Raw genomic sequence first — 17,154 nt, 5'->3', positions numbered from 1 at the left:
ATTATTATACTTTAAGTTGTAGGGTACATGTGCATAACGTGCAGGTTTGTTACATATGTATACTTGTGCCTTGTTGGTGTGCTGCACCCATCAACTCGTCATTTACATCAGGTATAACTCCCAATGCAATCCCTCCCCCCTCCCCCCTCCCCCCTCCCCATGATAGGCCCCGGTGTGTGATGTTCCCCTTCCTGAGTCCAAGTGATCTCATTGTTCAGTTCCCACCTATGAGTGAGAACATGCGGTGTTTGGTTTTCTGTTCTTGTGATAGTTTGCTAAGAATGATGGTTTCCAGCTGCATCCATGTCCCTACAAAGGACACAAACTCATCCTTTTTGATGGCTGCATAGTATTCCATGGTGTATATGTGCCACATTTTCTTAATCCAATCTGTCACTGATGGACATTTGGGTTGATTCCAAGTCTTTGCTATTGTGAATAGTGCCGCAATAAACATACGTGTGCATGTGTCTTTATAGCAGCATAATTTATAATCCTTTGGGTATATACCCAGTAATGGGATGGCTGGGTCATATGGTACATCTAGTTCTAGATCCTTGAGGAATCGCCATACTGTTTTCCATAATGGTTGAACTAGTTTACAATCCCACCAACAGTGTAAAAGTGTTCCTATTTCTCCACATCCTCTCCAGCACCTGTTGTTTCCTGACTTTTTAATGATCGCCATTCTAACTGGTGTGAGATGGTATCTCATTGTGGTTTTGATTTGCATTTCTCTGATGGCCAGTGATGATGAGCATTTTTTCATGTGTCTGTTGGCTGTATGAATGTCTTCTTTTGAGAAATGTCTGTTCATATCCTTTGCCCACTTTTTGATGGGGTTGTTTGTTTTTTTCTTGTAAATTTGTTTGAGTTCTTTGTAGGTTCTGGATATTAGCCCTTTGTCAGATGGGTAGATTGCAAAAATTTTCTCCCATTCTGTAGGTTGCCTGTTCACTCTGATGGTAGTTTCTTTTGCTGTGCAGAAGCTCTTTAGTTTAATGAGATCCCATTTGTCAATTTTGGCTTTTGCTGCTGTTGCCTTTGGTGTTTTAGACATGAAGTCTTTGCCCATGCCTATGTCCTGAATGAGACCCATCAGTCTGCTGTATTCAGGAGACCCATCTCACACGCAGAGACATACATAGGCTCAAAATAAAGGGATGGAGGAAGATTTACCAAGCAAATGGAGAACAAAAAAAAGCGGGGGTTGCAATACTAGTCTCTGATAAAACAGACTTTAAACCATCAAAGATCAAAAGAGACAAAGAAGGCCATTACATAATGGTAAAGGGATCAATTCAACAGGAAGAGCTAACTATCCTAAATATATATGCACCCAATACAGGAGCACCCAGATTCATAAAGCAAGTCCTTAGAGACTTACAAAGAGACTTAGACTCCCATACAATAATAATGGGAGACTTCAACACTCCACTGTCAACATTAGACAGATCAACGAGACAGAAAGTTAACAAGGATATCCAGGAATTGAACTCATCTCTGCAGCAAGCAGACCTAATAGACATCTACAGAACTCTCCACCCCAAATCAACAGAATATACATTCTTCTCAGCACCACATCGTACTTACTCCAAAATTGACCACGTAATTGGAAGTAAAGCACTCCTCAGCAAATGTACAAGAACAGAAATTATAACAAACTGTCTCTCAGACCACAGTGCAATCAAACTAGAACTCAGGACTAAGAAACTCAATCAAAACTGCTCAACTACATGGAAACTGAACAACCTGCTCCTGAATGACTTAAAATATTTTCAACTGATGATGGGTTTATTGGGATGTGGCCCCATTGTAAGTCAAGAAGCATGTGTATAAAGATTCGATAGAAATATCAAAGGTAAGGTAGGGAAAAGATGACTCATAATGATCAGTTACAAACTCATTTCTAATCATATTAATAGAGGCAGGAGACAGAGAAATCTTAGGCAGTCAGGGGTGGGTCACCAGTGAAACTCAACCTTCAAGCCAAAGACAGTCCCAAGTAAAACCTCAGCCCAGAGTGAGAACTTCTATTCCTGTTTGCCTACTCTTTCCCAATTGGTTCTTTTTTGAATACTGCCTTTCAATCAACTGAATGTTGCCTTTTCCAATACGGCCTGTGGCCTACCCTGCCCCTATCCTGTGCCTATGAAGGCCCCAGACTCAGTGGGTAGACAGAGAGAGATGACCTGACTTTGGGAAAGACAACCTGCTCTTCAGATCCCCTCTCCAGCTCTCCTCTCCACTGAGAGCTGTTTTCATTGCTCAATAAAATTCTCTGCCCTCACCATCCTTCAGTTGTCAGTGTGACCTCATTCTTCTTGGACACCAGACAAGAGCTCGGGACCCACCAAGTGAGGGTACCCAGAAACGCTGTCACACTGGCCCTTTGCCCTCACCAGCAGAGGGCAGCCACCCCACACAATGGAGCCATGGGCCAACTGAGCTGCTAACACACCACCATCCATCAGACTGTGGACAACAGAAGAGCTAATTATCACACTAACACCCCCTCTGGGATTTCAGGGTCATGAGGACCCTTGCCTGGGCCCCACTGTGTTCCCCTCAAGGTGACACACCTGGTCTGGCCACGTGCCCTGCATGGAGCTTGTTCCTGTGTCAGCGCCCAGAGCAGCCAGCCCAATTACACACTCACTTGCTTATGTGCTCCCTCCCTCAAGGGGCTGAGCACAGTGAGCCAAGTAGACAGGGCACACCTGCTGGGAGTCCAGCAAAGGGGCTGAGAAAAATCCTGCATCAATATGACTTCCCAAATTAACACCCCTCAGTGGCTCTTATTACTAAAAGATAAAAATCCAATCTATTATGCATGGACCTTAAAGCTCTTCATTATACACCCTTTGGCCACTTGTCTACCCTAAGCTTCTGCCACAACAAGCAATAAAACTAGCTACAGTTTCCTGGAGGCACCATCTTCTCATATTTCTTCTGTACATTTAGACATCCTGTTTCCTCGTCCTGGAATATCCTCCCTCCTTCAGCTGCCTGGGTTTCTATTTGTTCTTCGAGACACAGTTCAAGACACCTTATCCAAACCTACCTCACATACACTTTTCACTTGATGATCTGTGTACTCCTTCATCTCGGTGCCTAGCAAACTACTAAATTTCTGTTTCTAACAGTGTGGCTTGTCTTGCCAGACTGTGACCCCATGAATTCAGAAAATGTGTTTACAACTCAGTATTCCAATGACTACACATAGTAACACCTATCAAATATTTGTAACTAGCTGGAACAATAGCACAGCCTCTGCAAAGATAACACACAGCCCTGAAAGCATTTTTCCCTAACAGTGTGAATCTCATTTCTCTCTCTCAATCTCATTCTCTTCTTCTGCTTTCCCAGTATTGCACATTGTCTCTTGGAGTGGGGATAAGGGATAATTCATTTCTGCTTCAGTCTTTATATCAAATGGGCATTTCCATGACCTTTTGTCACCTCCCACCATGGCCTTGGAATTAAAGCACCTATTGGCCTTATATAAATGTTCAGAAAAAGATGGCGGACTCATTTTAAGTAAATTAAAATATATTCAGGGAGGAACCAAATCTACATAGGCTGCAAATAAATAAGGAAGAAGAGAAACATTCACAGTGGGACAGGCCCAAAAAGAGTTGATTCATAGGTTTTAGAGAAAAGTTTAAAAATTGGATGGACTCTTGGTCCATTTGGGCTGTTACAAGAGAATATCATAGACTGAGTGATTTATAAACAACAGAAATTATTTCTCACAGTTCTAGAGGCTGGGAAGTTCAAGACTAAGGTATTGCCAGATTCAGTGTCTGGTGAGGGCTTATTTCCTGGCTCACAGATGATCATCTTCTCATTTTATCTCACATAATGGAAAAGGAAAGGGAGTTCTCTGGGGTCCCTTTTATAACGGCATGTATCCCATTTATGAGGACTCCACCCTCATGACTTATCACCTCCCAAAGGCTCCACCTCCTGAGACCCTCACATTGGGAATTAGGTTTCAGCCTATTAATTCAGGGGGAACACAAACATTCAGACCACAGCAGTTGGCACACCTAAATACACTCCTCATTTTTTCTCAAACCAGATAACAATAACATGGAAATAATAGGAGGTGACAAAGTAAAAAACAAGTGAGACACTGTTCTTTTGAGGACTTTGTAAACTAGATACTGAGGACCATGAGGTGCAATCTTAAATCAGAGTGGAGTGAAAGTGGGGTGTGTGTGTGTGTGTGTGTGTGTTAAAGATAAGATTTAAGTCCATCTGTGGGTTGGAACAGAAGAAAAGGGGAACTCAGAAAGGATACTGTTGAGGCTGAAGAGAGTGGGGCCAGGAGCCCAGGAGAGGGAAGGCCCTTCCTCCTCCCAGATGAAGGCATCCCTACCTGATTTTCCAGCTCATCTCCCAACACCACCCCAACACATTCTCCTTCTAACCCCCTCCTACTCTCTCTGATTATGCCACACTTTCTCATGCTTTCAAGGTTTTGCACACATTTTTCCCTCCACCTGGAGTGTCAGTCCCCCTTATTGTCTCTAGTAAACTCTAACTTACCCTTTTCAGACACAACTCATTGATCATTTTTACTGGGAAATTTCCTTCATTCTCCTATTTAAGCGAAGTAAATGCTTCCTCTCTGGTACTCATAGACTTGTACATTATACACTTACTGGTGTTTTTATCTCTTCTGACTCTTGTGAAAGAAAAATAAATCTTGGGGCTCCCAAAGCACTAAGTTAAAGGGAAAAGTCAAGCTGGGAACTGCTTAGCATAAACCTGCCTCCCATTCTATTCAAAGTCATCCCTCTGCTCACTGAGATAGACGCATATCTGATTGCCTCCTTTGGAAAGACCAATCAGAAACTCAAAAGAATGCAACCATTTGTTGCTCACCTACCTGTAACCTGGAAGCTCCCTCCCTGCTTCAAGTTGTCCCGCCTTTCTGGACAGAACCAATGTACATCTAACATATATTGACTGATGTCTCATGTCTCCCTAAAATGTATGAAACCAAGCTGTGCCCTGACCACCTTGGGCAAATGTTGTCAGGACCTCCTGAGGCTGTCATGGGTCCGTGTCCTCAACCTTGGCAAAATAAACTTTCTAAATTGACTGAGACATATCTAAATATTCGGAGTTCACAATCCCCACCAGAGTAGGAGCGCCTTAGGGGAAGAACTATGCCTGGTTCATAGTACCTGGCAGATTGAACATTTGTGAAATGTTAATGATTGAATGAGTGAGGATGGGAGAAGTCATCGGATACTTTAGGAGCTTTGAGATGGCAAAGAGGAAAAGTATGGGCCCTTCCTGGGCTGAGAGGGCTGAATGGGCTGATGACCAAAGAGAAGACAGAACTGCCTGGAGCAGCCTCTATTGGAAATTCAGTGGAAAGTCGTCTAGAGATGATGGTAGGATTAGGAAGCACAGTGAGAACATGACTGAAATTTCATGCCAGTGGTATCCATTTAAAAAAAATAGAAGCCCACAAAATTGAAGTTCGTGACCTTTCTGTAGAGTAAAAAGCAACTCTTTTCACTCCCACAGTCAATAGCTTTATCTGGGAAACAAATTAAGAGTGATCAAATCAGATTTATGAGACCTCGGGGGCAGAGTGTCTCCGACAGCTGGGGCTTTCTAGAAGGCACAAAAATACCAATGCTTTGTCCAAGTCCATGATCAAAGGTTTGCCAGACTCACTCATGAAGAAGAAAATCCACTTAACAAGATTAAGAAAATCTTTGATTTTTAATCTGCTGTTGTGTGAAAATATGAGTTTTGTTCAACTAATAGAATTAAGTATCAGTTAGAATGCTTTCAAAGTCTGTATCACAACCACGATTTAGCAATGCCAACTGGATGTGTGGTTAGTGAGAAATCATCAGATACAAATCAAATATCAACTTGAATGGACTTGCCTCATCTCACTCCCTTTTCTGGAATTCTACAATCCCAGAACATTACAGAATATTGGATCTGCAAGGAAACTTGAAGTGAATATCAAGGCCAACAAACTCATGTTATCAAAGGCCAGGGTAGAAAAGTGAATTACTCAGGCCTCCCACTTCGTTAGTGGTTGACCTGAGCCAGAAACACAACTTTTCTCATATTTCCATTAAATGGAAATATGGTTAGGAAAATAAGGTTAAATTAAGTTCATTGTTGTCCTTACAATCAGTCAGTAAATGATTCCATATGGTTCAAAGTTTTCTGTCCCTATAATTGACGTAGGAGATGGCAAGTGGATTTTGGAAGAGAGAGGGCTTGAGCAGAAAGTTTGGAAGAATGATTTGAATCCATGGAGTATAAGAGGAGAAGGAATGGTGTTCCTAACCAAGATAAAGGAAAATATTACAATGAATGATTCAAGGGAAACTGATTGTCAAATCTGAACTGGAGTTAACTTGTTTAGAAAAGTATTGCTCAGAACATATTCCACAGAGCACTAATTCCACAATACGCTCTATTAAAAAAAATCAAAACAAAAAGAGGGGGAATTCTGTGTTCAAACAAGATTAAGGAATGTCATAAACCCTCCAGTGTACATTGGTGTGTTAAAGGTGCCAAGTCTTCCTGCAGTCAAGAAACCTCTTTATTGTAGTTTAAACTTTATACTGAATTAATTTTCACAAACCGAACACAACCAGCATTTAGATCAGGCAACAGCACCCCAGAAGTGTTTAATTTTTTTCAACACTTTCTGAAATTCATTTGACCACAGAGGAGGTCACCAAACTTTTCCTGTAAAGGGTCAGATAGTAAATATTATAAGTTTTCTGGCTACATATGGTCTCTGGTATGTGTGGCTACTGAGAAATTATCAGATATAAATCTGATATTGCATATTTTTTTTTTAGTACAACACTTAAAAAATATCCAAACCATTCTTGGCTTAAGGACTATACAGAAACAGGCCACAGCCTGATTTTGAGCTCTTTACAGACCACCTGCCATAGACCCCTCTTTCATGTTCCCTTTTTTACATAATGCTTATTAGCATCCTATAACCTCGGGTCTGCTAGAGACATTTTAGAAAATGTAGTTTAGCAAAAAGGCTCTCAAACATTGAGTATAATAATTAAGTGAAGAACTGGTTAAATGCAGACCCCGGGTCTGAAATACACATTTTCCTTAAGCACCCTAGGTGACTGTGATACAGGCAGTCTAAGAATCACACATGAAACGGAAAACTGACAGAAATGGAGAAACAAGGGTAGTGATGACTTTCATGACCACATACAATGATGGAAAAGTGGGAGAGCTCAGTTATGTCAGAGAACATTTTCAAAGTCTCTTTAGGGGAAACTTGGCATCTCCCTAAATTATCAAAGGTGGACAATGGAAGAAGTTTCAAGAGAGGTGAAGCAGTCACAACCCCTAATCTTCCAAGGTTCCCTATTCCCTTCGGATGTCTCTCTTACCATCTCTGCCACCACCATAGATGGGTGGGATTGGGTGTAAGAGAGTCTTTCTCCTTTTCCTGAATTCTTTCTGTAAAGCTGGGAAAAAAGGCATTCATTCTGGGCTTCAGTAAAGACTTCTAGAAAACAGAGAAGAAAGAGACCTTTAGGTAGGAATCAACTTTTCACCCAGCTCGTTAACAGGCTGAGACTGAAGACTATGTGCTAAAGCAGACCTTGCTCTGGGCCCCTGGACCATCCCTTACTAGTTATAAAATTCTTAATCTGTCAGAGTCTCAGTTTACCCTTCTGTAAAAACGGAGATGATAACTCTTTCCATTTGGGACTGAGAGTTTTAAAGGAAATAACATATTAAGAACGTCTGAGACCTGATAAGTGTGCACAGGTCAGTCAGACATCTTGCTACCTTAAAGTAGAACCCAGAGAGGCCCTGAGAGAAACAGGAGTTCTCGATCCTTCCTACTGAAAGCCTCTGAGAATCCTGCCTCTTCCATGAATTATAGACAGTGAGAGTATCTTCAGAGAGCTCTCACCTACATATTGGACCATTTCCTACAGATTAAATTGACTTCTCCTTTCAGGATATGAATCAGTAAAGCCTGCTTAGCACAAAAGAGACACAGTTATATAGTAACAGTTGGAGTACATTTTATAACAGCACCTCCAAACCCATAATCATGCCTGGTCTAGAATACTCCCCACTCTATTTACTGGACACAGGCCTCAAGGACAGACACTGTGTCTGGTTCTCCTTCGTGTATCATTCTTTCCAAAAAATACTGGTATAGCAATTGAGGTAGCAATTAGCCAGGAAAAAAAAAAGGTAAAATTTTTATGAATCTTGATAAAGATTTTACTTTCCTGCCTAAGTGGAGCACATTCTGCATCTGATCAAACCATCTCAGGTGTGTGGGGATGATATAAGGCCACCAGGTCCTCATTATCAACATCAGTTCTCCCTGCCTGATAACGTAGCTGGAGTAGAAAACTACACTGAAGCTGTATTAACCATGGGACAGCTCAGAGATACTGACTGTTTAGACTAACGCCCTGAAATTCTATTATTTTCTTGTCATTTGCCTCTCTTAAGGGCTGAGAAGAATCACAATGGATTGTGAGTTGGAGTTCCATAGCCCAAGTTAATTAAGGTTTTGAAACCCAGATCTCATTCATCTACTTTTCTTTCACTCATGGCTGAGTGAAAGCAGAGATGTGGGACCTACAGGTTTCCACCGCCTTAGAGCCTAACTGTCTCCCATGATTCTCCAAGCATTATCTTACTTCTGTTCTAAAGAAAGAGTTTTCTCCATAGGATTTTAATTGATTTAGACCAGAAATTGGTATGCAACCTGCAGTCCTAGATATGCGAACAGTGAGACGGATCAACATGTCACTTCATTTGGCTATAATTTAATTACAGGCAGAAATTCTTTCCAGTGTTTCCCATATCCCCTTGATGTTTAGCATGTAAGGACAACTTTATTTGGATGGGAAAACATTTTCAAGAAGAGCTTCTGAAAAATCAGGCTTGGAAACAATTGAGGTGTTGGCAGGAAATTTCTTCCGAGGTATGAGTAGCCCCATCCTTAGCATATACCTTATAGTCAACAAATATTTGTCAAAGCCTACTATGCAGATGGCACCACCCTGGGTGCTGGGAGCCCAGGACAAGCAGGACCCTGCCCCATGAGGGAGCTTCTATTTCAATTAAGAAGCAACACTAAAACATCGTTTACATTAATAAATGTAGGATGAGAAATTATGGTAAACATTGTGAAGAAAAGTACAAGGAGTACAAAAGAAACTGGTTTTGCTCTGCAGGAATTAGGGATAGTTCTTTGAGGAAGAGACATTTAGATCAGGATTTGAAAGATGAGGAGGCATTAGCCTGGAGTGGCATAGAGAATGCTTTAGAATAAAAGAATACCATGAGCAAAAGGTGGTATTCCTAAGGTGGAAAAGAGCAAATCAGGGAGCCAAAAGATCAGTGTGGCTAAAGCAGAATGAGGGCAGACAGTCACTCCCATGCAGTGGTGAAGTTAAGGATTGGGGCCATTGTCCTAAAAGCAATGAGAAACCATGATAAGGGCTTCTAGGGAATGAACGACATCATTAACTTTTTTTTTTTTTTTTTGAGACAGTCTCGCTCTGTCACCCAGGCTGGAGCGCGATGGCACGATCTCAGCTCACTGCAACCTCCACCTCCCGGGTTCAAGCAATCCTCCTGCCTCAGCCTCCTGAGTAGCTGGGACTACAGGCGCATGCCACCACACCTGGCTAATTTTTGTATTTTTAGTAGATACGGGGTTTCACCACGTTGGCCAGGCTAGTCTTGAACTCCTGACCTCAAATGATCCACCTGCCTCGGCCTCCCAACGTGTTGGGATTACAGGCGTGAGCCACTGTGCGTGGCCTAACTTTGTATTTTTTTAATGATCATTTTGGCTATTGTGTAGGGAAGATGCTGGAGAGAAGCAAGAGAGGTTTCTGGGAGGCCAGTTAGGAGGCATTGCTGTAATCTAGGAGAATAATCTACACGTGCTCCCAAGCCCCAGGATGTCCAAGGAAAATGCTGTTCAGCTGTTGGCGTCTTTTGAAAAACTAATAATTAACTCTTCCACCTGTGGGAGGAAAAATTCAATTCAATTAGACTCTAGTTACTAGAGCTTCAGGAACTACTGGGGGTGGAGCTGCAGGCTGCCTATCAGACCAGAGCTATGTGACCCGTAGGCAGAGGTTTTCAGTGTGAGACCCAGTATCCACAGACTCCCCCTGTTAGGGCTTGGGTAACCAACTGCAGGCTGTCTCCAATCGCTCCTAGCAGGGAAGATACTGCCTGGTGACTTGAACACACATCTTGCCTTTGAGCGAGTGAAGAGATAGTGGGCAGAGGAGGAATAGGCATGGGCGGAGACAGGAGTTCGAGTCAGACACTAAGGGGAAGCCATGTATGAGCCCTGTGACCTTGCACAGCTGCTACCCTCTTGTGCACCTTACTGCAGACTGGGACTAATATACCTGCCTTATCGGATTTTGTGAGGATTAATTTAAAGTAAATGAGTTAGAGTGCATAAAGCATTGTTTAGTACAAAACCCGGCCCTGAGAAGTCCTCAGTAGTGGATAGTCGCTGATTTTCTTAGCTGGGAGGTACCATAGACTGCCAGGGAATTTGGACCCAGGCTCAGGTTTGAATCTCACCTCTACCACTTAGTCTTTGTGACTTTGTAAATAAAGTTAATAAAATTCTCTGGGTCTCAGCTTCCTCAAATGTTCAAATGGGAATAATAAAACCTTCTGGAAAAGGTGGTCATGGAGATTAAATGAGTTAATGTGATTCACTTTTATTTCTGTTTCCACTTCCCCATAGGGAGGTGCATATGAGCAGCCTTTTCTCAAAGTCAGAGGGGGAGCTGCCAAGGCAGTGAGCGGAGGGAACTGAAATGAGACAAATATGAGTGCAGATCAGAGGACTTAGAGGCAGGCAGGTAACACCCTCACTCCATACCTGCATCTGTCTGCACAAAGAGAGGATCATTCAGAGTGAAGCTGAATCATTCTGCCGGATCTCCCTGGGGAGAGACTAATTAGCATTTAAAGAGATGCTGGAAATGGATATCGCTGATAAGGTAAAACCTTGCCATTCAGAACCCTGCACTAAAAATGTGCATCCTGCTCTGACAAGGAAAGAAAGGAAACCTCCACAAATCACTTTCCTGTTTTTCAACTGAGGAAGGGTGGCTTGCACTTATTCTGACAGCTCCAGACTTGTCAGGGAAATGCAAGCTCGCTCTGGACAGGGCACTTTGCTGATTCAACACCATCATGGAACACCCACTATGTGCCAGGCACCTTGCTGTAGATGAGGGAGACATGATGTGAACCTCAAAGAATTTGCAAGGGCAAGGGGAGACAGCACCATGCGGCATGGTAAGGGCCTTAGGGGCAGTACACTGAGCTGCAGCCCAGACATAGCGGAGACTTTTTCAACAGGGAACATTTGAGCAATAACTGAAATTAATAGCAGAAGAAGAAAAGGCAAAAATACACTTTGGGAGGCCAAGATGGGCGGATCACGAGGTCAGGAGATGTAGACCATGCTGGCTAACACGGTGAAAACCCGTCTCTACTAAAAAATACAAAAAATTAGCCGGGCGAGGTGGCGGGCGCCTGTAGTCCCAGCTACTGGGGAGGCTGAGGCAGGAGAATGGCGCGAACCCGGGAGGCGGAGCTTGCAGTGAGCTGAGATCCGGCCACTGCACTCCAGCCTGGGCGACAGAGCGAGACTCCGTCTCAAAAAAAAAAAAAAGAAAAGGCAAAAATAGGCATTCAGAGCTTGGCATCACACAAACATTATCTCTGAATTAGGAAGAAAGGCAACGTAAGTGGAGAAAGCAGCAGAGGCAAATGCAGAGAGGTGTGGAAAGTGATCTCCACCTGAGCTGAGCCATACAACATCCCCAAAATGAAAAGTCAGCTTGCAAATCAGAACGGGAGAAAGAGTAGCAAGATAATTCTTCATGCCCAGGAAGGTTAGGAATGAGATAAATCCAAGGAATGGACAGAGCTGGAGGGGTCCATAAACTAACTGGTCATTCTCTCAAATGAGGAAAAGCTTGGAGTCAGAGAGGTAAGGACTCATGCTCGATATTACACACCCCGTAAGTGACAGCCAGGACAGGAAGCCAGATTTCCTCTTTACCACCCAGGCCTGGATTCCTTCCTCTGCACTAAAGCAAGGGTCCCTGGGGCAAAGATATCCAGCCAGGCCAACAAACTGGGAGTTGTACTGTGTACTAACAGCTCTGAGTCAACAATACCCTCTAGACCTTTTGTTCATATCAAGGGCTGGGAGAGGGAGAAAGGATGAAATGCAAGCCTGACTCACTCAGAACCCAAACTACCAACCAATTTTCAAAGGAAAAACGAAGCTTAGACAACACTTCATACTGGAAGCAATCTAAGTATCCAATACTAGCAGAATGATTAAATAAACAATAATAAATCCATTCAATTGACTGTTCTTCAGCTGTCAAAATTTGTACAAATAACATTAAAGTACCTATTAATCAAGAGAAAAAGACATAAAACCATTAAAATTATATTAATACTATCTAAAAGACAAAAATAGAATAAAAAACAGTAAAGGCAAACCAAAAATGTTGGTAAAAGGCTGTTTTGGTAAATGATAAACTAAAAGTGATTTTAACATTTTAATTAGCTTTTTCAAATTGCCTTTAATTAGCTTATTATACCTGTATAATACTAAGTTCTACTCAACATACATACATAAATTACTACGTATAGAAAGAGATATGTAAATTATAGTTCTCATTTTACACTCTTCCGTTGAAAATGGCAGACTAGCTATGTTTAAGGTCAGCTAAGGCAATGGGCAATCAGTGTGCATCTATCTGCTGTGTGCCCAGAATTGTGCCACATATTATAGAATATAGAAAAAAAATTAGAAGATACAGAACTGTACTCAAAAGTCTTAGAGAAATAAGACTGGCACAAGTGCAGAGTCTGGTGTATAGTAGATCTCCCTTAACTACTCATTGAATAAATGAAGATAGGTCCATGTGCAGGATTGTCTGTGATCAACTCAGAAGCATCCTCACTCCATCTACTTAGGGCGATCATCTGGAACTTCTTTTCTAAGAATCTCTTTCCAGTGTAGTTCTGGGTCAGTTCTGTCAAGGAGAGGCTCTTGAAAGAGCTTTGGAAGACCAAAATGAAGTCATTATTTCCCAGGGGCAGCTGTTTGCAGGCATGTGGGCATTGGTGGAAGGCAGAGGTTTGGAATATCACCCTAAGAATCACCCTTTTTAGTGGTGAAAAATGTTGAATCACCAATTATATCTCTTATCACCTCTGGGTAGCCTCCTGAGAATTACTCACCTTGGAGAGGCACCTGCTGAGGTCAGTGGAGCAGCTTCCTGAGACCTCTGCCTTTTTTGATTTTCTGAAAGCAGAAATCTCCATCTTCCAGTGGCCACGAAAATCTCAAATTCCCTGTATTAAGCCTCTTCCTACTTGAAATACCTACAGTAGCGCCCGTTCTAACCAAACCCTGACTAATATGGACTACACATAATGAAATGCAAGACTGAGTGGACCTTGGTATTCTACAAGGAATATTCTACAAGGTATCCTATAAGGAGTGCTGGCAAATTCTGAATCATGTGGTCCATTCTGAGCTAGATGAACCACCAGATGAGTGGGTTACTTGCGTGTGGATGAATAACTCTCCTTCCTGCTTGCCTTCAATCCTTTCCTCACTCATTCAAGTTTCTTTCTCAAAGGCTTCTGCCTCTTTACCATTAGAAGAGCTAAGAAAATCATGTACAGGCTTTCTTTAAAAACAAAACCAATGCTAATAAATATTGATTCTCCCTAGGAGGATCTCATTTGGGCAAATTAACAGTTTGGTTTCCTGGCAGTGGTAGCCAGTGTCCCGCAATAAGCCTAAAGGAAATCCTTACCAAGTCATTGAGACATCTCCAGTACAGGACACCTATTTCCTGTGATTTTTTCCAGATAAATCCAGCCCCAGCATCCACAGAGGCCATGGAAGAGTCACATAAAGCCCATCCAGTCTGGGAAATACACTCAAAGCCAAGGGCAGGTTGGGCCATCTCATTCATATGCATTACCCATCCATTCAATCCACTTGTGTTAAATATATAGTATGTGCCAAGCACTGGTGGTTGGCAATAGAGACATGATGGTAGCAAGCCATGGTCCCCATCCTTGAGGAACTCAGCTATTCTAAGGTAACAACAAATGCTAATGTTGTAATCATAGAAAGATGCTTCTTGTAGAGCCAAATAGTATTTTAACCAAGTGCTGTTATAAAAATATAACTATTAATAAAAGCCAAGTGACTAAAGGTTGAGTGTTGAATGGAGGTAATTTTACTTCCAGGAAGGAAACATCCAGCAGACAGTTGAGGTTCTGAAAGAGGAGGTTTGGGGAAAAGAAAATGGAATTGGTCTTTTAAAGCCAATTGGTTCTAATAATTTGTCTTTTAAACTACAACGCTTTCTGTCCCATTTAGGAAAGCAAAGCTTCCAAACACTGCTGATGGGCTGGTGACATTTGGAGTTACTCCTCAGGTGCGTAAGTGCCAAGATGGCTGCAGTGTTCTCTACTGTGTACAGATGCATCCACCTTGAGACTGTGGCTTCCAGTTGCTTTTGCTCCCTACCTTGAGTCATCTAATTTGGGGTTATGGTTCCCAGTTGTCATTTTGTCAGAAGTCAGGCTGCATGGTTGGCAGCAGTTTAGATAGCTCATTAACAGACTAACAATGTAATTTATCATCCCAATCAGGACATTGTTTAGAGTAAAAGAATATACTCCTAGTAATTACAATAAAACAATGCAACAGCTGGAACCCAAGACCGCACCAAGGAGGGCAGTTACCTATCTAAAGGAGAAGCAAAGAGGACACACGTGTGTTGAGCTTCTGTGTGACATTCTACCAGCTGTTTACATTTGCTTTCTCTCATTTAATCCTGATAACAACTATACAGTGTAGATGTTACTTATCCCAATTTTATAAATAAGGACCCATGGCCCAGTTAATTAAGGCATGAAGAAAGGCTTCCCAAAGGAGGTGACTCAGCAGGAGTATAAAGAATGAGTAGGAATTGGCTAGGAAAAGAATCAGGACTAAAGCATAGAAAAATAACATACACGAAGGAATAGTAATGTGAAAGAACTTTTAAGGAAACAGAGAAAAAACAAATGATTCTGTTTGGCTAAAGGGAAGTGGTAAGAACCCATAGCGCATGGCTCAGGGGGCCTAAACTTTCCCTTCCAAACTCAGCACTTCCCAGGGGATGCCATCCACAACTCAGAAATACCAGCCATTGTACCCCAACCAAAGGAAATGGGTCAGTAGCAGGAATATTACCCTTGGTGGACAAACAATAATCTTCCTAGAGACTCTTCTACCAAGTCTATTCTTTCTAAACCTTTATTCAGCTGAGGTCACTAAATTGACAGCATATGAGCGGAGGCTGCAAGAGCCATTTGCCACTATGTGGAGAAAGCCTGTTTGAAACTAAGGCCAAAGTGAAGGAGACACAGAAAGACACCTAGAGAGAAACAGAGACAGAAAGAGCACCTGAAGGACACAGCTTGAAGCCTTAGATCCAGGCATGCCTGCAATTTAGAATTTATACATCTTGGAATTTCCAATTACATAAACCAATACTTTCATTTTCTTGTTTAAATGCAATGGGTTCTTTGTCCCAATATAGTGAATTTTAGATACATTTGGATACACCCCAATGGGTGTATCCAAAAATATGCCTGCAGCTCAAGAGACTGTCAGGAGGCACCAGTAAATCTGGAGATACCACAATGGGAATTGAAATCTCAGGAGTGAATGTCACTGTCAATGGTGGGTACATGGATGAAAAAGCAGTAGGCCTGCTTTTTGTGGGGTACATAGCCAAGCCTATAAGGAGAACAGCAAGGGGAATCCGGGCAATAAGACTGAGAAAAAGCCATCAAAGAGGCAGAAGGAGTACTGTATCAAAGAAGAGATTGCTCAGCAGGGCCAAACACCACAGAAATGTGAAAGGAATTACCATGTTATAGGAAAATTGGGAAAACAGCTCTTTCCCTCATTTCTCATGTCAAGGCTATAAGGTAGAGTAGGATAATTGCTGTAAGAGGAGTCAAAGTGTAATTGGAAGTCAAAGGTCAAACTCTATGGTCATTTCTGCTTCCATTTTACTTGACTTTTAACCCTCTCTTACTATGTTGACAAGTCCCCCACTGAATATCTCTTCTCTTGATTTCAGTGCTATCACTGTCTCCTTCCTCTCTCCTGACTTCTAGTTCCTACCTTCTCGGTGTTCTTTAGTGATACCTCATTTCTAATCAACCTCTTAAATCACAATGTTTCTCAGGGATCAGAGGCTCTCTTCTTACTATACACTTTTCTTGGGCCGTGTCATTCATTTGTGAGCTCTGCAACAGTCCATGACTGTTAAGTTCCTAATATGATCCCAGGGTCCCTAAATGCACACCTATAGGATGGGGGCTGCTAAAGCTGTTCAGTGCAGGAAGGAAATCTTTTCCTCTGAACAGACTTTAAATATGTCCACAGAGGATTATGAACAAAGAAGGACTCCCCTGAAAGGAGAGCCAGGGGCCATCACGGCCACCTACAGATGTTCATGCTGAGCACTGCACAAGAACACCTAGTGGAATAGCAAGCTGAGGCTGAAACATGGCCTGTAATCCTCTCTTCAAGCCCTCTGCTGAAGCACTGCACGCACCTGGGAGAAGGGTTGTGGTTTCCTTATAAGCACAAAGACACTGTCTGCTTGCCAAAGCCATGCACCAGCAGGGCAACGACCACCCAGAGGGTTGCCCTTTTCTAATGTATATAAAAATGAGGAATGGACCAAGAGTGGCCCTGGGAACCCAAAAAACAACGAATAAGGGAGATACTCAGAGAAAGCAGAACTGGGGTCTGACAAAGAAACTTACTGCTCTAATGATATCAAGGAGTCTTCAGAAACCCTATCCAACAGGACTGATGATTGTTTCAGATGAGTGACTATGCCATGTCTCCTTTACTCTCCTTTTTCAACAGCCTCTATAGTGGTCATTCTGCTCCTGCCCCACCACTGCATACTGAGTATGCTGAGAGGTGCAAAGATGGCTTGGGCTTGCAGTGTTCAGGTCAATAGACATGAAGGACATCCAAAT

The 17,154-nt window shown here is 42.4% G+C and overlaps 1 long non-coding RNA gene across 2 annotated transcripts in view; it reads right to left on the bottom strand.

Annotated features, from left to right (window-relative positions):
- Positions 1-17,154, bottom strand: part of LOC105468881 (uncharacterized) — a 112,695-nt gene that overhangs the window by 69,018 nt on the left and 26,523 nt on the right. The window lies entirely within an intron of this gene.

This window comes from Macaca nemestrina, chromosome 12, assembly GCF_043159975.1.
Source record: "Macaca nemestrina isolate mMacNem1 chromosome 12, mMacNem.hap1, whole genome shotgun sequence".
Taxonomy (NCBI): domain Eukaryota; kingdom Metazoa; phylum Chordata; class Mammalia; order Primates; family Cercopithecidae; genus Macaca; species Macaca nemestrina.
This window is presented reverse-complemented; position numbering and strand designations above follow the sequence as displayed.